Here is a 20,449-nt window from a genome sequence, read left to right on the forward strand (position 1 = left end):
GTAGTACTGCATTAAAATCCAAAATTTTGACAAATCAATTTTTTTTTTCTCCAAATAAGGCCTAGTAGTTTAGAAACTACATTCAATTTCCTACAGATTCTTTTCTTTAAACTTTTTTATATAAAGCCCATAACTACTTTAAAATTATTTATCAAGTTAACATAACCCTAATTTGTTGGCTTTTCACTGCCACTTAAGGCCATAGTTTGGTTGACCATAATCCTGCACATAACCTAATATATTGCACTTGCATTTTAAGACCTTTGAGCTCCCTCTTCATAATTCCCTCTTTGGACCATGGATATGCATGTGCCTGATCTTATTTCTCCTGCTATGTTCCATCTTTCCACCCTATCTCTCTGGCACATACCTCTACTATTCGTGGCACTTGAGAGTGGACCTCTAAGATAAGGTTGACTTAGGTCAACCTAGTCCCCCTAGGTTAACCCAAGTCAATCTAGTCCTCCCAAGGTTGACCTAGTCATGGAACAAGTCACCAGGTTGACTTAGTCATGGAACAGGTCACCAAGTTGACCTAGTTCGCGATAGTTCTAGAGCTCATGGCTCAAAAGGCTCCGGGGGTTTAATTCCCTTATTGTTTTCCCCCGCCAAAAAATATTATATAAGGAGACTTGGAGGCTTTTTTTAAGAATTTCATCTCAATCATTGCTCATGTACTCAAGCTCTTGCTCTTAAGTGAAGATTTCTACCTTTTGCATTCAAGGAGTTCAAGTATTTGATTCTTTCAAGCATTTAAGAAAGGATATTTCTATCTAGCATTGAAGAATCCTTTGTGAACATTTCCTCTTCAAGATCTATCTTATTGTTGTCCATTAAAGGAGGAGATCTACATTGAAGCATCCATCATCTTCTTCATTGCACTTTGATATCCATGGCAACATGACATGATTATGGTAGATCCATTTCAAAGAGTGGAGATACCCCATGTTCCTAATTCAAGATCTACACTACATTTACATACATACAAGCAAGGTGAATCATAACATTTATCTTTTCTTTTAGTCATTTATATTTCTCTTTTTAGAGTCAGATTTGGATATCTTATGGTTAGATCTCTCTTTTATTCTCTTTATTATACTTGCATGGTTAGATCTCATTAGGGTTTCCTTTTGTGACCTCCTCTTTTATCAGCTTAATTACACAAAGTCCAACCCATAGACTCATCTCTCTTTTGATAATGATTCTTCTTGTCATCCTAGGACTCATGATGACACTCACATATTTACTCATGATCTTAATCCTATAATGGATCATAACTCTTCTCACTCATTCCATGATGACGATGACATTTTATGAGTTCCTTCTTTGCAAGTTGATAAACTTTCTAGTGAATTTGATAAATTGGAAACTTGGCTTGCTCAAGAAAATTAGAATACTAATAGCATTGCTATTGTTGAAGCTCTTAAGAATATTCTTAATAATGATGACAATAATCTTTATATCTTATCTAATATTTCTCACCTTATTAATACTCATGTGAAGTATTTGACAAAGTGTTTTCAAGAGATAGGATATCCTCCTCCTTCAACAACCATTGAACCTTCTATCCTAATTTCCACCATTCTTTCAAGCATACCTACATATGCTCCACATCTTATGACTACTTCTACCCAAGTGTCCACTTCTTTAAGTATTGGTCTTCCTAGTCTTTCACTTCCTGTGAGCTTTTCTCCTACTTCTTTCTTTCTTCATTACCTTCATTTAATGCAGTTCCTTTTACTTATTTGAACCCTTTAACCCTTCCTTCTCACCCTCCATCAACATCTTTACATATTCCTTCTAGATATTATAACTTTACTAATCCATCTAGCATACCTATAACTACTAGCATTTCTTTTGATCCTACTATTAGTAGATTGGTTCAAATCGTCACTTCTTTACAATAACAACTTGCTTAATCAACTCAATCTAAGTGCAATGTTCCTACATGTGATGTTTCTAATCCCCTTTCCTTAGATATTCTTCATGATTTTATTCTACAATATGTTGAGGTACCTCCTCTAGAGACTTATAATGGTAAAGGAGATCCCCTGATTTATGTTAAGACTTTCCAAACTATATGTAGTGATTTTGCTCATGACTATAGGCTTATGGCTAAGTTTTTCCCGCATACTTTTAGGGATAGAGCCTTGAAATGGTATTTCTCTCTAACTCCTTATTCTATTTATTCTTTTCAAATTCTTTCTAATGTTTTCATTCAATAGTTTTAGAATAATATTGGTCTTCAAATTTCTTTAACTAATTTAATGCATTGTAAGTATAATGTTAAAGAGAAATTTATTGAATTTATTAGTAGATTTAAACATTTTTATGCTCAAATTTCTTATCATATACTTGATAATGATATTCAACATATCTTTATTTCTAATTTACAAAAAGACATTGGGGATAATATTCTCTTTACTGAGTATATCTCCTTTTCATAACTATGTGTAGTGCTTCACCATTACTAGTTACGAGTGATTCAACTCAAGAGCTCTACTATAATAGCTCTTGTTTCTAGTCATAAGAGTAATGCTTCTATAAATTCAAACAAGTTCTTTAAACCTAACAATTTCATCAAAATTGAGTCCATAGATATAGTAGATGATCAAGTGGCTACTACATCTAAAGGTATGACTAATTTTTCCTTAGTATTTCATACTAATCATTGGTATACTCAACTATATTAGCTTTTGTCTAAGGTGATTACTAAGTTGATTCATGCTTGTGTTCTTAATCTTCCTCCTATTTGTCCTATTGATCATAGTAAGTCATTGCCTAAGTCTTTTGATTCAAATTCTTTCTATCAATATCATCGTCAACCAGGTCATGATACTCAAATGTATTATGGTTTAAAGAATGCTATTTAATACCTTATTGATTCTAAAGCTATATTTGTTTATGCTACTATTTCTAGTGATAAGAGTAATGCTGTCGAAAATTCAAACAAGTTCTCTAAACCTAACAATTTCATCAAAATTAAGTCTATAGATATAGTAGATGATCAAGTGGTTACTACATCCCAAGGTATGACTACTTTTTCCTTAGTATTTCATCCTAATATTTGGTATACTCAACTATCTAATCCTTTGTATAAGGTGATGACTAAGTTGATTCATACTTGTGTTCTTAATATTCCTCAAATTTGTCTAATTGATCGTAGTAAGTCATTGCCTAAGTATTTTGATTCAAATTCTTTCTGTCAATATCACCGTCAACCAGGTCATGATACTCAAATGTGTTATGGTTTGAATAATTCTATTTAGGACCTTATTGATTCTAAAGCTATATCTATTGATACTTAAGTTAATAACACAAATAAATTTTCTGCTCCACCTAATTAAAATTTGCAGGTTTACACTAATCCTTTACTCTCTCACTCAATGAATATTATTAATCAACCTTCTTAATTTGATCATCATATTGATTATGATGAGAAGATACACAAAGAAAATCATGTGGCTAAACATGTTGAGTTAGCACCTCAACCTTCAATTTCTTCTCCACCTGAACTTGAACAAACACCTATTAATACCTTTAGTCAGTCTAATATGTTTGAGGAACCTAATGGTCCTCTTTAAATCACTACTAAAGTTTCTCATATTCCTTCTCATGGTTCTCTAGTTGACCCTTCCTCTACTGTGAATTTTATCACTAAAGAACACCTTTTTAACAAAAAAATGCATAGAGATACTTATGATCTACTCCTGTATGGATTCAAACTTGTAATGGTTTCCTTTATCATCCTCAAGGTTCTATCACTTTGAAGGTTACTCTTTCAAGGAAATATTTTTTTACTAACTTTGTTTTTACTCCTATGTTTGATCATTTTCAAGTTAAGATTGGTATTCCATGGCTTTCTTCCATGCAATCCATAGCTTCTCCTATTCATAAATGTCTTAAATTTCCTCGTGATGGAAACATTATTACTATTAATCATTCTCTTTATAAACCATCATGTTAAGATTGATTTTTACTAGCCATCTCATCCTCAAAAATGACCTACTCATCCCAATTATATCTATATAAATTTTCAAAGACATAAAGTAGCCAAGATCATGGAGCTAAGTGTTCCTAAGGGTTGTTCACCTACAATTATTTTGCCTACTAGTCCTACTTTTGAACCTATTTTACTCTCTACATATACTCAAAATGTTGATGTTCCTTCTTTAGAACATGTGGTAGTTGATCCTAATCCTCCTACTATATCTCATAAGGCTATTCGTAATCAACATGCTTGTTAGTGTTGCAAGAACCATCAAGCTAAAGCTAAGACTACAACTCATTCACTTTGTTCTCAAATTTCATCTTCTTCACATCCTTTACCTTCCTTTGATCAAACTTTGTGTGAATCTTTGGAGGAAATTAAATAAGGTAACATTATGCATTTGGATAAGCATTATTATTTTATTCATATTTTAGATTATGTTTAATCTAGATATAGAAGATACTTTATATGATACTAGTGATGAAGATTCAATTGATATGGATAGTGATTTTCCTAACATGCTTTCTATGCATCTTACAATCGCTTTTAGTAATGAGCATAGTGACTCTAATAATATTTGCTTAAAACTTGTTGTGATTCCTACTACAATGGATATTATTCTTGTCATAAGTCTCCAATCTTCCCCTATAATTTTAGACCGAGATGGGGTTGGGGGCACATAGAATGCTTGAATGGAATTCTCCCATATTGTGTTTCTATTTTAAGCTTTATATTTTGATTGCTTTAGACAATCTTTTTTTCTTTATTGAGATCAAGAGGATACATTGATTTTCCTATCATATGCATTCTTCTATTTGTATCTATTTTCTTCTATATGTTATGTTATACTTTTTCTATTGTTCATACCAGTGATCTTGTATAATCTTCTCAGTTTCTTATGATATGATATCACTGATTCTTTTTGGTCTCCATGTTATTAGCCTAAAAAGACATTTCTTTGTAGCTCTTTTGTGTCTTTTCCTCTATTGTGTCGTAGTTCTACCTCCTTTGGGTGATGACGATATTTTCATACTTGATATAATATTACATGTTCTCATATGATTTTACTAACCCCAAAGTTAGTAGACCCCTTTTGTGCTCTTTTACTTTTTTATGTGCTTGTTTCCCTTGATACGTTTCTCTTCTTGGGGGCATGTCATAATGGAATTTTTATTCAATGGATGGATGGATGATTTCATTAAAGTCATTTCTCCTATTAAGGTATTTGAAATCTCTTTAATGTGGGGGCATACACTTTTCCCATCCCTTGTTCATGGAATACAAATATAGATTTTGTGTATAACTTGGACTACTTCAACCTTTAGTCCTTGGTATGATTTCTAAGGTATACCAAAATATATGTATTTTTATTTCATGTTTATCCCGTCTCTCTCTCTCTGTCTAGTTTCCAAGAAGTGTTCTTGGGTGCTTGGTTATTTTTCCTTTTGGATCTCTCTAAACTATTGATAGTTTGGGGGGCCCAACCCTTGATTCAACCCTTCTTTTGACTACTAATAGTCTAGGAAGCCCAATCGTGTTCCAATCCCTTAAGGACACACCCATCCTTATGCTTGGGTTTCTTTTTTATTCTTATTTTCTAGGACATGAAGTTCCCTTAAAGTTGAATCCCTCGATGGACTAACTAGTAGGACACACACACTTGCTAGACCATTTGGTTCATCTTTGAATGGGTTAACTAGATTGCATGGTAACTAGAGGTGTTGCCATCAATGTCAAAGAGGGAAATTTTTGGAAATTACAATTGAAACAATTGTTATATTGCCAATTATGTCAAACCTTATTGGTAAGATAGTTTCTATTTGAATAGAGTGTCATATAAAGATGATTAATGAAGAGGATTTGAGCATAAGGACATAAAAAAGCACCTAGAGGCAAGGTTGAGTTAAGATAATGTGTTTGTTTAATCTTAACCTAAATGGAGAAGACAATTGTATCGAAGCCTAGAAGAAGTCATCAATAGAAAACTAAATGCATAGACTTGACTGAGGAAAAGAGAAGAAGATTAAGGAACTAGAAGTTTATGTCAAGTGATGTTAGAATTAACTGAGTGATAGTATAAGCTAAGAAAAATATAGTGTCGATCGAGCATTAGTGTCAACTAAGTATCAAAAAGCATGATTGATACAAAAGTTTATAACAACCGAGTAATTCAGTGATGACAGAGTGTCAGAACCTACTCTTGGTGAGGGACAACATTTGATAGATTGTGAGGAAATCTTGATTTCTAGATAATACAATTGAATTCTTGGAATAAAGAAAGTGCTTTTAAGATAAGGATGGATGACCTAGAGAATTTAATTCAAGGGAAACCATGTTTGAGTGTTTCTATGCATGAATTTAAGGAGTAGTTTGGAGAATTTTATAGAAGAGAAAAGAAGAGACGAAATGATAGAAGGATTGTATATGATTTCTAGGAAAGATTGTGTAAGATTTTTTCCATCAATGTTTCGAATCATACTACATGATCCAACATCAAGATGTCAAAGAGTCAACGAGAAAAAAAAAATGATGATCCATATTTTTGTTCTCCTTGACTCTCTGACATCATGATGATGGATCATGTCGTATGATCTAAAACATTGATGGAAAAAATCTTACACAATCTTTCCCAAAAATCATATACAATATTTATGGATTGTGGAAATCTGATAGCTTTGAATGATAGAAGGATTCAAAAAATTTGATCAAACCTTAAGATCTACAGTGATGTTTAACTGGAAAAATATCATAATTACTTATTTAAGGAGGTACAAGTGCTAAACTTGTAGGAGGTTAGTAGAGCTAGTGAAGACCTTAACAAGGTTGGAGTAGTTGTTGATTCTATTGATTGGCGAACTTGAGTAGAAGGTTGAATAGTGAAGTGTTGATGTGAAGAGTGATTGCTTGAAGAATTTACAAGCATATCAATGATGGAGATGTTAATGGAGGCTAGTCAATGAGTTAAATATTGGACCAAATCGTGATATGTATTTGCAAAGTGAGTTGCATCTATTAGATTAACCTGTTGTTACTTTCTAACCATTGCATCGGTATTGAAATCCTTTAATCAAGTTGACCTAACAGTCATATGTAAATCCTTTAATGAAGGTGACATTCTAATAGAATGTTCTTAAGCCCTCTAACAAGGCCACTCCTAACAGGGTGATTAATCCTTTAGCAAGATCACATTTAACAATGTGTTTTGTAACCTTCAATAGAGTTGGCTCCTAATAGAGATGACTTTGGAAGAGTGAAAATTGGTGACATGTTACTGATGGTTTTTCCTAGATTAGGTTTCCACATTAAATCCCACTATCATACTTGTGTGGGTGTTAGCTGAGATATTTTACTATTATTGTTTTACATTCTATAAGTTTGTTACTATTAGGACAATGGACTCCAAGTTTATGTTGCTTATTATTTTCCATAGATATCGAGCTACTAAATGATTAGATCTAAAGTATTTAAAGTGATTAAAATTTCAACTAGTACATCTAGACCTGGGGATAATTGATTCACCCAACTCATCCCTCTTAGTTATTCTAAATCATTCTAACCATTGTATTAGTATTGAAATCATATTTTAATAAAGTAACTTTTAATCATATTTTCAGGGAAGGAAATAATTTGGCTAACAAACTAACAAATGATGGTGCAGATAGAATTAATGAAACATTTGATGCTCATTTACAATAAGTAAAATATGTACTTAATTTTCTTGTACTTTATTAAATTAAATTCTAGATTTAAGATAATTTTAAATATTTTCATATTTATTTCTCATCAAATTCAATTTTCAATTGATTCTATTCCATTCTATTTAATTTCATTTAATTTCAACCAATTCCATATTTCTAATTTAATTTAATTTAATTATATCTTCTAAAATAAGAAAAAAATGATGAGGAATTATCAATTTAAAAAATTAAAAAATCCTCACAAATTGGAAAATTACGTTTAAAAAAAATAAATCATATATCCTTTAAAATTAGGAAAAATGAAGTCTTTCTATTTTGAATTTTTTTGGAAACTTTCTAAAAATGGAAAGAATCTTCAAATTTTATCTTGTATTTTTTTAGTTTGAAATTGGAAACTTTCTAATTTATTCTCCAATCTTATCTCTTATTGTCTGTTGATCTTGGTTTTCTTTGATTAAACACCCCTATTTTGATCTTGACAAGGGTACTTCTTTGTTGGGATCAATTTGTTGGTGGATCCTTAGAGAAGTCACCAAAAAGGGATCCTCACTCCTCTTCACTTTCATTGCATGATAGGGGTAATTCTTGCCTAAGGACAATTGTATTCCCACTTGGGATCAGTCTGGAAACTAAAGGATTGTTTATCTTGCCAAATCTTGTTAATTATAATGAGCTTTGTCGTAACATCCTCTTATAATTTTGTGTAAAAGAGAGAATGTCCTCTTCAAATGCTATATTTTGTTGTAAAGGAGGCTATGCCTTCTTGAAGACCCTATTTTGGGCACTCGTAACTCTAGATTAGGATTTCAGTCTTGAGCTACACCAAAAGTTTTCTTCCCCATTCTTTTCCCCCCAATGCCTTCAATTTAAATGGGGTAAAAAAACTATGTAAATATTTTTGAAATAAATAAAAATAGACACTTGCCTTTTATCGATAAAGAATATTAAATAAAAAATATTTTAATTTAATTTATAATTATTTAAGTTTTTTAATTTTAAATTATATTAAGAATTATTTTATTTATTTTCCAGGATAAGATTTAAATTTTATTTTATTTTTTACAAACAAAATTAAACAGTACATATATAATAGCAATATATAATTGTATACAAATAATGATATAATATAATATTTATATTAAATAACATATATATATATATATATATATATATATATATATATATATATATATATATATATATATATATATATATATATATATATATATATATATATATATATATATATATATATATATCGATATAAATTAAAATCAAATCAAATCAACAACTTATATTATACATGAAAAAAATGGATGATGGGGGTGTGCGTTTAGGGCAATGCTAGGGCAGGCATGCCCTAGTTCATTGTTCCTTTGTTGGTTGCCTGTGTGCACATTGGTTGGAGGTTGGGGGTGTCTTGGGTGTTGGGTTTTTTTAATTTTCTAGGTGGGTTGTCATTAAATTTGGTTTAGTTTGTTTGGAGTTGTCGCTACGAAGTGGTTATGGTTCACTAGTTTTTGGTTGAGTTGTGGTGGTTTCAGTTGTGCATGGTGTGCATAGTTGGTGGGTTGTTTGTGTCAATATTTAGATCCTCTCCTTTGATCTTTCATGGGTAAACAAGATGTTTCTCTTTGCATATGCTGATTGGGAAATTGGAGATGGATATTTCCTCTTCGCAAGTAATCCCTAATCAAGGGTGGAGAGTGCTTCTTCCAAAGGGATGTTAAGCATTAAAAAATAGAATGGATGCCTTGAGATATCTAAGGATGGAACAATCTTGGTCATCTAGCCAAAACAAGTATTTGAGGATGTTGAATACTAGGGCAAACATGCACTCATATGTATGTTTTTGGGCCTTCGCCTTTCTTTCTTAGTTTTGGAATCATGTGCACATCATTTCGAGAAATCTGAAGGAGATATGGAGATTATCTTGTTAGCTAACAACTATTTTATAATTATTTTCTCAAATATGATGGACAAAAATAAAGTTTTTGAAGGAGGGCCTTACTTCTTCAATCAGGTGGAACTTTTAATAAAGCCTTGGCACATAGGGTTTAACTCTACAGAAGAAACCCCTTCTCAGGTCCCAATGTGGGTTTTTGCCTTCCAAGGCTACCACTAGAATTTTGGAGAGAAGACATCCTTCACTTAATCTTGTTGGTGCTTGGGAACCCAATTGGTTTGGCTATGTAAACCTAGGATTGTAAGGTAATTTCTTATGCTCAAATTTGTGTTGAAGTAGATTTAAATAATCCTTTGTCAAATCTATGGAAATTTTTTTGGACCCTACTTTATGGACTCAAAAGTCTCATGTTGACTCAAAAGTGCACAAAGTAGGGTCCAAACATGAGACTTTTGCTTCCAAGAGGAGAGTTTTTGGAAGCAAAAGTCTCATGTTGACCGGCTACAGGAAGGAGATACAAACATTGCCTTTTTCATAACTCGATTAAGGCTTATAGGTTTAAAAACTCTATCTCATCTCTTATTTCTACCACTGGAGCACAACTATCCTTTTGGGAGGATAATTATAGGGTAACTATTGATTACTTTTTAACTCATTTTTCTAGCAATGATCCCATTCCTAGGACTAAGACAAGGACCATTCTATATTGTATTCCCCGCTTGGTTTCTAATGAGATGAATGGGGTGCTCTTAAGGCCCATATCATTACTTGAGTTGGAGAAGGTGGTGTTTGGTATGAGGAAAGGTAAGGCCCCTGGACTAGATGGGTTCCCTATTGAAAATTTTCAAGGGTTTTGGGAGATTATTAAATTTGACCTTCTAGAAGTGGTCGCATGGAAACAAACAAATGCTTAGATCTTTGAATTCAACATTTTTGGCTTGCATACCCAAGATTGATAGAGTCAATAGCTTGAATCAATTCAGGCCTATCACTTTATGTAATGTTACTTACAAAATTATCACCAAATTGATTGTTGAAAGACTTAAACCTATTTTGGGTGCTTTGATTTCTAAGGAACAGGGAAACTTTGTTGGTGGTAGATAGATCCTTGATGGTGTTATAACTGAAATGGAAGCTATTCATTCTATGGCCATATCTAAGGTAAAGGCCATGTTTATCAAGCTAGATCTGGCTAAAGCATATGATCAGGTAAGTTGGGATTTCCTGAGTATAATTCTTTTGGCTTTTGGTTTTGATGTGGAGTGGGTGAATTGGATTCTCACTTGTGCGACTTCTCCCTCCTTCTCTATTATTATTAATGGGGAACTTATGGAGCTATTTTTTGCTTCATGGGGACTTTGGCATGGGGATCCTTTGTCTCCTTATTTGTTCATATGGCAGAGGACCTTGGTAGATTTATCAAGTTTCAGGTTAGACAGGGGCTCATCCAAGACTGGAAATGGAATAATGATCTCCCATCTTATTCTCATTTTCAATTCATGGATGACAATGGATTGATGGGTTTGACTACAATTAGTGAGGCAGGGAATTTCATAAGTGCCTTAAATGCCTATTTAAAAGCTTTCATGTAGAAGATCAATGAAGATAAATATTTTATTTATTTCTTTAATACCCCTCAACCTATTTAGAACAAGATTGCTAGGATTTTAAGATTTTAGATTGGTTCTATTCCATTGATGTATCTGGGAGTCCCCTTGTCTTTGGGATTTGACACAAGGGTTATTGGCAAGATCTTTTAGATAAATTTTGAAGTAAGGTTAGCCATTGGACTAACAAGTGGAGCTATTTTTTTGGGAGAGTGATCCTCCTTACAATAGTGTTACAAGTGCTTCCCATATATAGGTTTTTTGTGTAGGTTCCTAGGGCAGTCTCTGTTATAAAAGAATTTGATGCTTTGTCTCAACAATTTCTTTGGTTAGGCAACCTTCTCTCTTCTAAGTGGAGTTTAGTTAATTGGGAAACAATTTGCATGCCAAAGTATGTTGGTGGTCTGGGTATCAAGTTTATGGATCTTGTGGTCAAGGCTTTGGTAGCTAAGTTATATTGGAGGTGATGCACTAATCAAGACTAGGATTGGGCCAAAATTCTTGCTCAAAAGTATTTTCTAGGGGTTGATTGTCAAGAGATCCCAAGACTGGCTTTGACTAGTAAATGCTTGTGTATTTGAGACACTCTTAAAAAGAGAGCTCAACTTATTAAGGATGGCCTTTTTGGGATATGTAATGACAGATCTAGTGCCTTGTTCTTGTAGGACTCTTGGGATGACCATCCTTCCATTCTTTTCAACTATCCCCTATTCCAACCTCTTTGTAATACTTTTACTAAGGTTGGGTGGACTAAGATGGAACACTTTGAGATTGTCAAACGTTGTGGACTAGTGGAAGTGACTTGTGGGAAGGATTCACATGAGTGGCCTCTAGGTGGTTGTTTGGAGAGTAGGGTTGAGCTTGCTAACATTCTCAAGGGCAGGTTGTGTAGCTTCACGAGAGATACAAATATTCTTACCTGATGTCCAAGTCCAAAAGGAAAATTTAGTGCAGCTCAAGGATATGCTTGGTTAGATAGACAATGTCATGGATTCATTAAAGTGCCTTGGTGGAAGAAGGTTTTGAATAGCTCTTCTTGGCCTAAGTATAAATTTCTTTTATGGCTGGTAGCTTAGAAGAAATGCCATACCTAGGAAAACCTTCAAAAGAGAGGATTTTAGGGGCCTTCTTTGTGCTCCCTTTGTATGCATAATGTAAATTGTGTCTCCCACTTGTTTTTTCTTTGCTCTTTTTCAAGAGAGATATGTCATAAGTGGTGGGAGGCATGGCATCATGGTTGCATCCACATGACCTACCTAATTAAATTATGGGATAGCCTTGCTAGACCTCCTGCAAGATCTACTTTTCTCTAGGTGGCCTGGACTATTGGACCTACTCTCATTATATGGAATCTTTGGTTGGAGCGGAATCGTAGGATTTTTTGTAACTTTGATTTGGGAGTTACCTAACTATGGCAGAAGATTGTATGCAAGCTTCAGGAGACTATTTATGCCAAGTATGATATGCTTGAAAAAATTAACCCTAGAGATTATGCTATATGAGGAACTTGGGCTTAGTGGACAAGGGAGTGGGTAATAATGGTGGAAAGATATCTCATCAAGTCAAGATAAGAGTCTTTAGAGATGGGAGGTGGAGGGTCCCCCTTGTTGGTATCCTAAAAATCAGTACTCATGTCTCCTCTCATGGAAATCCTGGGCATGTTGGTATTGGTGGTGTAGGCAAAGGTTATGTTGGAGAGGTTATCTTTTTGTTCTCTGTCTATAAAGGTGTGCATTCTAATAATCTGATGGAAGCCCTTGCTTTAAAGACTGTTATTGAGAAGGGGTCTTCTTTGGGATGGAAGAGTATTAGATATGTCAGCCAGATTCTCAGATCGTTGTGGATATGTTAAAAAACTACAGTGTGATGAATGTTAATTGACAATTAGCCTCAGTTGTTAGAGAGATTTTGTATATGTGTAGGTATGTGGATTTCATCTCCTTTTGTCATATTCCTAGGGAATGGAATGGAGTGGTTGATGTGTTGGCGAAATGGGCGTCAGAGAACAAAGTTGGTTGGAATATGACATTAAAGGATATGTTTCCTGTTGATTATCTTGGGATGGAGCTTTTAGTGGCCCGTGGGGAAGGATAACATTAACTAGTTCTAATGGTGCTTCTCTCAATTTGTTGGGTATGGAGCCCCTTGTAATTCCTTTGTTTTGATTTAATAAATTTTTGCTCTTGTTTTTCCTTTTGTTTGTGTGTGTGTGTATATATACATATATTCTATATATGTAAATGTATAGTTAATTCATTAATAATGATAGAAAAATAGAATCAAAAGTAATAATAAATACTTTTGATATATAAAATAATATTATTTTAAATAAATTCAAATATAATATTAAAATGTAAATAATTTTAATTAAAATTCTAAATATCCAATTTACTAATGGTTTTTTGTGGTCTTTTTGAAACGTTGACAAATTTTAAAAGATTTTAAAAATAAGTCATAAAAGAGCCAGCATTGCGGAAGAGTACATAATCAACACAAAAAAAATCTTTAAACAATTCTTCACAGGAAATATCCAAGGACACATGAAAACCTCTCCTCTAGGGTTCATTTTTGCCCTACAGACATGAAAAAAAGGCAATGCGTAATCTAGACAAGTGAAGAAAGAGAAACGAGCATTCGGTTCATTTGAGAAGAAATCCGAGGGAAACAGAGGGTAGCTTCACCATGAAAGGCCGACTACTTCCAATCTTGAAAGAGTTAACAGATATTACCCACTCATTTTATTTCTATTCATCCTTCCTCTGCCCTCCTTCGTTTTCTGCACACTGCCACAACTCTCCACACACCGACAAGTTTTTAGAGAACCTATCTCCTACCTCTGATGTTGTACGATTCACTAAACCTATTAATGCCCTCTGTAAATCAGGCAACACAAGCAAAGCTTGGGATTACTTCCATTGAGCCATTTCTAAACGCCTTCCTCTCAATGTTGTATCCTTCACTGTCCTTTTGGACGGTCTTGGGAATGACGGCGACCTCCATCGAATTTACCTTCTCCTTGCTGAAATGGAAGATAAGGGCATCCATGCAAATGTCGTCGCTTATAGTACCCTCATAAAGGCTTTGGGTAGAAGCGGCAGAATTGAGGGAGCACTAGTATTCTTGGACAAAATGAGGAGTGACCATTGTTTTCCTGATATTGTTACCTACAGCACCCTAATTGATGTTCTCTGCAAGAAAGGTAGGATAGATGAATCTTTAGTATTGGTAGCTCAACTGATACAAGAGGGCATATTTCCAAATACTCTTTTATATAATACCCTGATCTACGGTCTTTGCAAGGTGGCCAGGGAAGATGAAGCCCTGGATTTATTAGCTGGAATGAGACGTTGTCACTGTTTTCCAGATATTGTTACTTATAATACTGTGATTGATCATTTCTTTAAAGTAAAAAGAGTAAATGAATCTCTATCTTTTCTATGCAAAATGATTCAAGATGGCTATTTTCCAAATTAAGTGACATTTTGTACAGTTATTAATGGACTTCGCAGAAATGACAAGCTGAACAAGGCTTTAGATTGTTTCCAATACATGTTGAGAAAGGGTTTGCAACCAAATGTTGTTATGTACAGCTCTCTGATTGATGGTTTATGTCAAAGCAAAAGGGTAAGGGAGGCATTTGCACTTTTTTCTCAAATGGAAGGCAGGGGATGTCTTCCTAATGTGGTAACATATAATATTTTGATACGTGCATTCTGTAGGACGGGAAACATGAGCATGGCATTTCAAATGTTAGACAAAATGGGAATAAACAGTATAAAAACTGATGACGTGACATACAACACAATCTTTGATGGTCTATGCAAAGCAGGTGATCTTGCTAGTGCGCATCTACTAATCAATTATCTTGAAGGCATCGCTCCTATAATGTAATAGCTTATAACTCTTTGATTGACGGTTATTGTAAAATTGGTGAGATGGAAGAACGTGTCAAGCTTTTTAAAATTATGGGAATGATTGGCATTACTCTAAATGTTGTAGCTTATAGCTCTTTGATTGACGGTTATTGTAAAATTGGTGAGATGGAAGTAGCTCTCAAGCTTTTTAAAAGTATGGAAATGATTGACATTATTCCAAATATTATAGCTTATAGTTCTTTGATTGACGGTTATTGTAAAATTGGTAAGATGGAAGAAGCTGCCAAGCTTTTTAAAAGTATGGAAGTAATTGGCATTACTCCAAATGTTGTAACTTATAACTCTTTGATTAATGGCTATTGTAAACTTAGTAAAATGGATGAGGCTCTCAAGCTTTTTGAAAGTATGAAAATAATTGGTATTACTCCAAATGTTGTAACTTACAACACTTTGATTAATGACTATTGTAAACTTGATGAAGTGGATGAGGCTTTCAAGCTTTTTACAAATATGAAAATGATAGACATTACTCCAAATTTCGTAACCTATTTTACACTAATTGATGCATTACGCAAAGAAAATAAGTTGATGCATTACGCAAAGAAAATAAGTTTGATATTGCTTGGTCAATGTTAGCTGAAATGAAAGTAAAAGGTTTGATTCCAAATGACATCACATACAACTCATCGTTGGGTTCCAACTGAGAATCCCATACAACTCATACAACTCATTATTTGATGTTGTCTGCAAAAGACGTGACTTGGGGAAAAACTTTGTTTTAGATAGATCAAATGCAGAGACAAGGTTGTGTTCCAAGTGATAAGGTTGTTGCGACACTGTGCGGGCTGATTGATGCTGGTTACATAGAAAAATTAAAGGACTTTGCAAATGACAATACTTTTATTATTTGTAAGGGTCATGACCTCCACAGTGACAAATTGTTGAAGTCGCTCATTTATATTTCCTCATTGTATGAAGCCATGATCGGGTATACAATGATCGTGTCATCAATTTGAGAGTCTTTCTATGTTTTGTATGCTAAAATTGTAAAAGCTTGCTTGTGTTTAAGGACTGAAACGGTGAACAATGCTGCTTTTATTTTCTAGTGGACTCGTATTTTCTATGCTAATTGATTTCCAGTGGTTGCACTGACGTGCAAATTGAGTATTGCACTTCTAAATAAGTTTAATCGTTCCATATCTTAATAAACTTATACATGAGTGTTATAGCTAGTTCAGTATTTTTTTCATAGTTCTTAACTGGGCAAATCTATGGAGATTCTATGTAGTCATAATCAAACAAGAAGCTGACTGTCCAGATCTCAATAATTCTCAATTGTACTCTTGTTTTTTACGCTAAAGGCAAATAAGTCTGTCCAAAAAGATTAAGTCCTAAGTATTCATTTTTCCACATCTGCATGCATATTTGAAGTCTAGACGAATCCATAAAACCTGACAAAAAAAAAATTTCAGCACCGTCCTATTCTCCTTACCAGCCACACCTAAGCACTGTTCACCTCCTTTCTAACCACACCCTGTATTCTATTTATGTAGTTGGTATCTGGTACCATGTTCCTCCCCTTACACTTGAAGAAGCCACCTTGCTGTAAGAGATATGCTTTCATCTTTGACATTGAACAACTTTGTTGTGCTTTGCGGGGTCGCTGTCATCTAGAGGAGCAGTGGTGCGGATAATGTTTCTTCAATAATATGCCGAAAGATAGCAGTTATAATTCAGAAATGAAGCTCCACCCCTTCCACTCCTTATAGGCTTTTGCAAGATGAATATTTTGATCATAAGTAGCTGCAATCTTTCCTCTTCTCCATTCTTATAAGTTCCATATTGTTAAAAGTTATAGTATATCTTTAAATATATTGTTTACCATGTGTTTTTCTCTATTTATTCATTCTCTAATTTACTCCTTATGTATAATCCACCACATCAATTGTTGTTTATGCATCTTGTTTTGGACAGTCTCATCTCTGTTCTGGGTTGTCTAGATTGATTTGGCTTCTGTATATCAATGTCACTTTGACAGCTAAACATTGAACTTCAGCATATTCCTCCTTTTCCTCCTTTTCTGGGTTTGTCCAGATGATGATGATGTTTGAAGATGAGGCGCAGTATCTAGATAGTTCACAATGTTACAGGGGAACAAGAAAATCATTAGCATCTATTTCAGCAAACCCATATTTATTTCGAAGCACCTCAACAAATGACCATGGCTGCAAGTTCCTATGGCCTTCTAGATGAGCATGCTTGTCAATATATTTGGGAGAAAAATTGAAGTCTACTTCAGATATTAGATTTTTATGTCAAAGAATTATTTTTTATTGGAATTGATATGGGCATATTTAACATGTTATAAGCCGATCTAAGTTAGTTTCAATAATGCATAGTTCAATTATTCACTAATGTCACCAACTCCCATCTAATTCCTTGCAGCGTAGTTTAAACTATTTTAATAAAAGCTACATTGCAGCGTAGTTTCTACATACTGGAAGAACGTCGTTACATTGCGGCGCAGTTTTTTACGTACTGGAAGAATGATTTTGTCAATTCCTCCAAAATATAAACTGTTGATGCAAAACAATGTACACCTAAATTTCCTGCCCTTTTCATTTGAAGAAGGGAGGAGAGCAAACCAATGCAAGTGATTAAAGGTTTGGCTATTTTATTAATCTAATTATTAGTCCATTTAAAAAGTATTATTTTATTACAACTGACCAATCACAATAAAATATTTTCGAACGTAGTAATTTTGTTATATAGTTTCAATTTTATGACATATTTTTGTATTGCAGAAATTGTCAAACATTAAAAATCATATTGGCTGTGGCTGAAAAAGGCAATGAAGAAAATGAATTTTTCATCCGAAACTTAGGAAAAATTTTAATGACCTCAGACTTGCAAGCTGAGCTGGCAGCAAATTTTTTTTTTCCAGGCAAAGTAATCGACTAAGCTTCATGTATCGATGCAAAATTGGAAACAGTAATTACGTGAAAATATAAAGTATCCTTGTTTGTCAAAAAAACCCATTATGTATCATCTACCTTGATATAGGCATTTTGAATCCTATATGACAGGAGTAGGACACCACTTTGAAAATCATGCTATTATACAATGATTTTATTGGTAATCTGGTTCTTTTTGACTAAATCTGGATCAGGTTCCTCTTTTAAACATTTGATGGACAAAGTTGGAAAGAATACTCTTCGCATAAATCACTGCCTCTGCCAGTACAGGGAGTGGATTTAAATTCACCCAGTTGTTTGAAACTCTAATTCTATGATTGCTTTTTTTAAGAGGAAGATCAGAATTTTTTGTAGGAAAAAGAGGGGTAAAAATTTATTAAGACAGAAAGAAATACAACAAGGAGAGCTCAACAAGGAGCTCGATCTTGAGCAACAAGATCATCAAATTCTTGCACCATCTCAAAGGAAAGTTGCCTCCTATCCATAATATTCCAACCCGGATCATGACTAGAAGCCCATTTGGCTAAACAATCAGCAGCTCTGTTCCATTCACGAGGAATATACATGAACCTAATGAATTGAAAAAAGGTAGAGAAGAGAATAATCTGATTAACAACAGTGGCCAGCTGCCAACTAACATTCTCAAGCTCCTGCGAAGAAAGCAAGTTCACCACCACCTGGGAATCAGACTCACAGATAATCTTACTCCATCCCCGCAAGCAACACTGTTCCACAGTATATAAAATAGCCTGAGCTTTCATGAGATTGTTAGTGAAATCAACCTTATGAACTGAGAAAAAGAATTTAACATCACCAGAACTACAACGAGCCACTCCCCCAATACCAGTAGGGCTTGGATTCCCCCAGGAAGAACCATCAGTGTTAATTTTCAGAACTCCATAGGGAGGAGTCCAATGCCCATCCCGATTTACACGACCCTTCCTTTGATGTTGAAGTTGCCTGGACATAGAAGGAAACCTTTGAGCTGTAGCCCCATCCTGAAGATGAAAATTGAGGCGATTGCATATAGCAAGATCAACTGGATCCATACCCCCATCTAGCTCACACTTCACATGAATAGTTTCCTGAAGAGAATGTGAGATCTTCCACCAAAGATGCAAAACACCAAGCCGAACATCTTGGAATATTCGACGATTCCTCTCCAACCATTTATGCCAAAGCAAGAATAATGGGCCAACAATCCAAGCAACATGGAGAGGAGAAGACTTGGAGGGAGCACTTCCCAAGCGGGCCCAGAACCCAGGCAAAGAGGAAGCATGCCTACAAGAGCAACTCCAAGCATTCCACCAAAGGTGCCATAGCTGAAGAGAATAGGAGCAATGGAAGAATAGATGGGAGACAGATTCCTCCCCATTACCACACAAAACACAAAAAAAGGGGCCCTAAAATCTATGTTTACAAAGATTATCCCATGTAAGACAGCGGTTGTGAGCCACTAGCCACATGAAAAAATTGCACTTGGACCAAGAGGCTTTATTCCAAACTTGCTTCCACCAAGGGACCTCAGCATCCCCAAATAATTGTCTAGTTATCTCCTGATACCCAGCAGAGACATGATATTTACCAGACAAGGTACCTCCCCAAGCCAAAACATCTGGACCGAGCAAAGAGGAACACTCTCTAGAGGCTAGAATCTCAGAAAGTTGCTGACGATCCATGTCTGTACCTCCAGGAGGCCAATCAGAAGAATGCTTCCATCTGTAGCCAACAACAGGTCCCAATTGATAAGGAGTCTTGTAATGAGCCACTTTATCCCATCCAGCGGCATGAAAAGAGTCACAAAGAGACTAAAGATGAGGGTACATGGATAAAATGGAAGGGAATCCATCCCAAGCATCAGACCAAAACAAAGCCTGAGAACCTCCTTTACATATCCAGAACAAACCCCTCTTGACTAACACCGCACCTGTCTTCAAAGTATGCCAGACCATTGAGCCACAACCTTCAAGAAGAAGTGTAGAAACAGAGCAAGGATCAGCACCATGAAAATATTTATAAGTGATAATACGAGCCCAAAGTTGATGTTGTCCAGAGCACCATCGCCAATAAAGTTTAGCAACCAATGCTTGACTATTCAAGAGAGCTGATCCAAGACCAAGACCACCCTCCTTTTTAGGCCTATAAACAGTTGCCCAACTAATCAAGCTCCATTTAGTACTACGCAAATTACCACTCCAAAGGAATTTTCGAGAGAGAGCATCAAACTCCTTGAGAAAGTAAATAGGAGCAGCTTAAACCATACATCTATAAGTAGGAAGAGCTTGGATAACAGCTTGAAGAAGAGTAACTCGGGCAGCAGTAGAAAGCCATCTATGAGTCCAATGATTAACCTTATCTTGAAGCTTGGTAATCAAATTTTTCCAGAAGAGATATAGC

General features: G+C 34.6%; 1 pseudogene; it reads left to right on the forward strand.

The window, feature by feature from the left end:
* Positions 1 to 13,689: 13,689 nt before the first annotated feature.
* Positions 13,690 to 18,335, forward strand: LOC149572789 (uncharacterized; annotated as a pseudogene).
* Positions 18,336 to 20,449: the final 2,114 nt, after the last annotated feature.

This window comes from Cupressus sempervirens, chromosome 2, assembly GCF_028749045.1.
Source record: "Cupressus sempervirens isolate cs-2001-9-10 chromosome 2, ASM2874904v1, whole genome shotgun sequence".
NCBI lineage: Eukaryota > Viridiplantae > Streptophyta > Pinopsida > Cupressales > Cupressaceae > Cupressus > Cupressus sempervirens.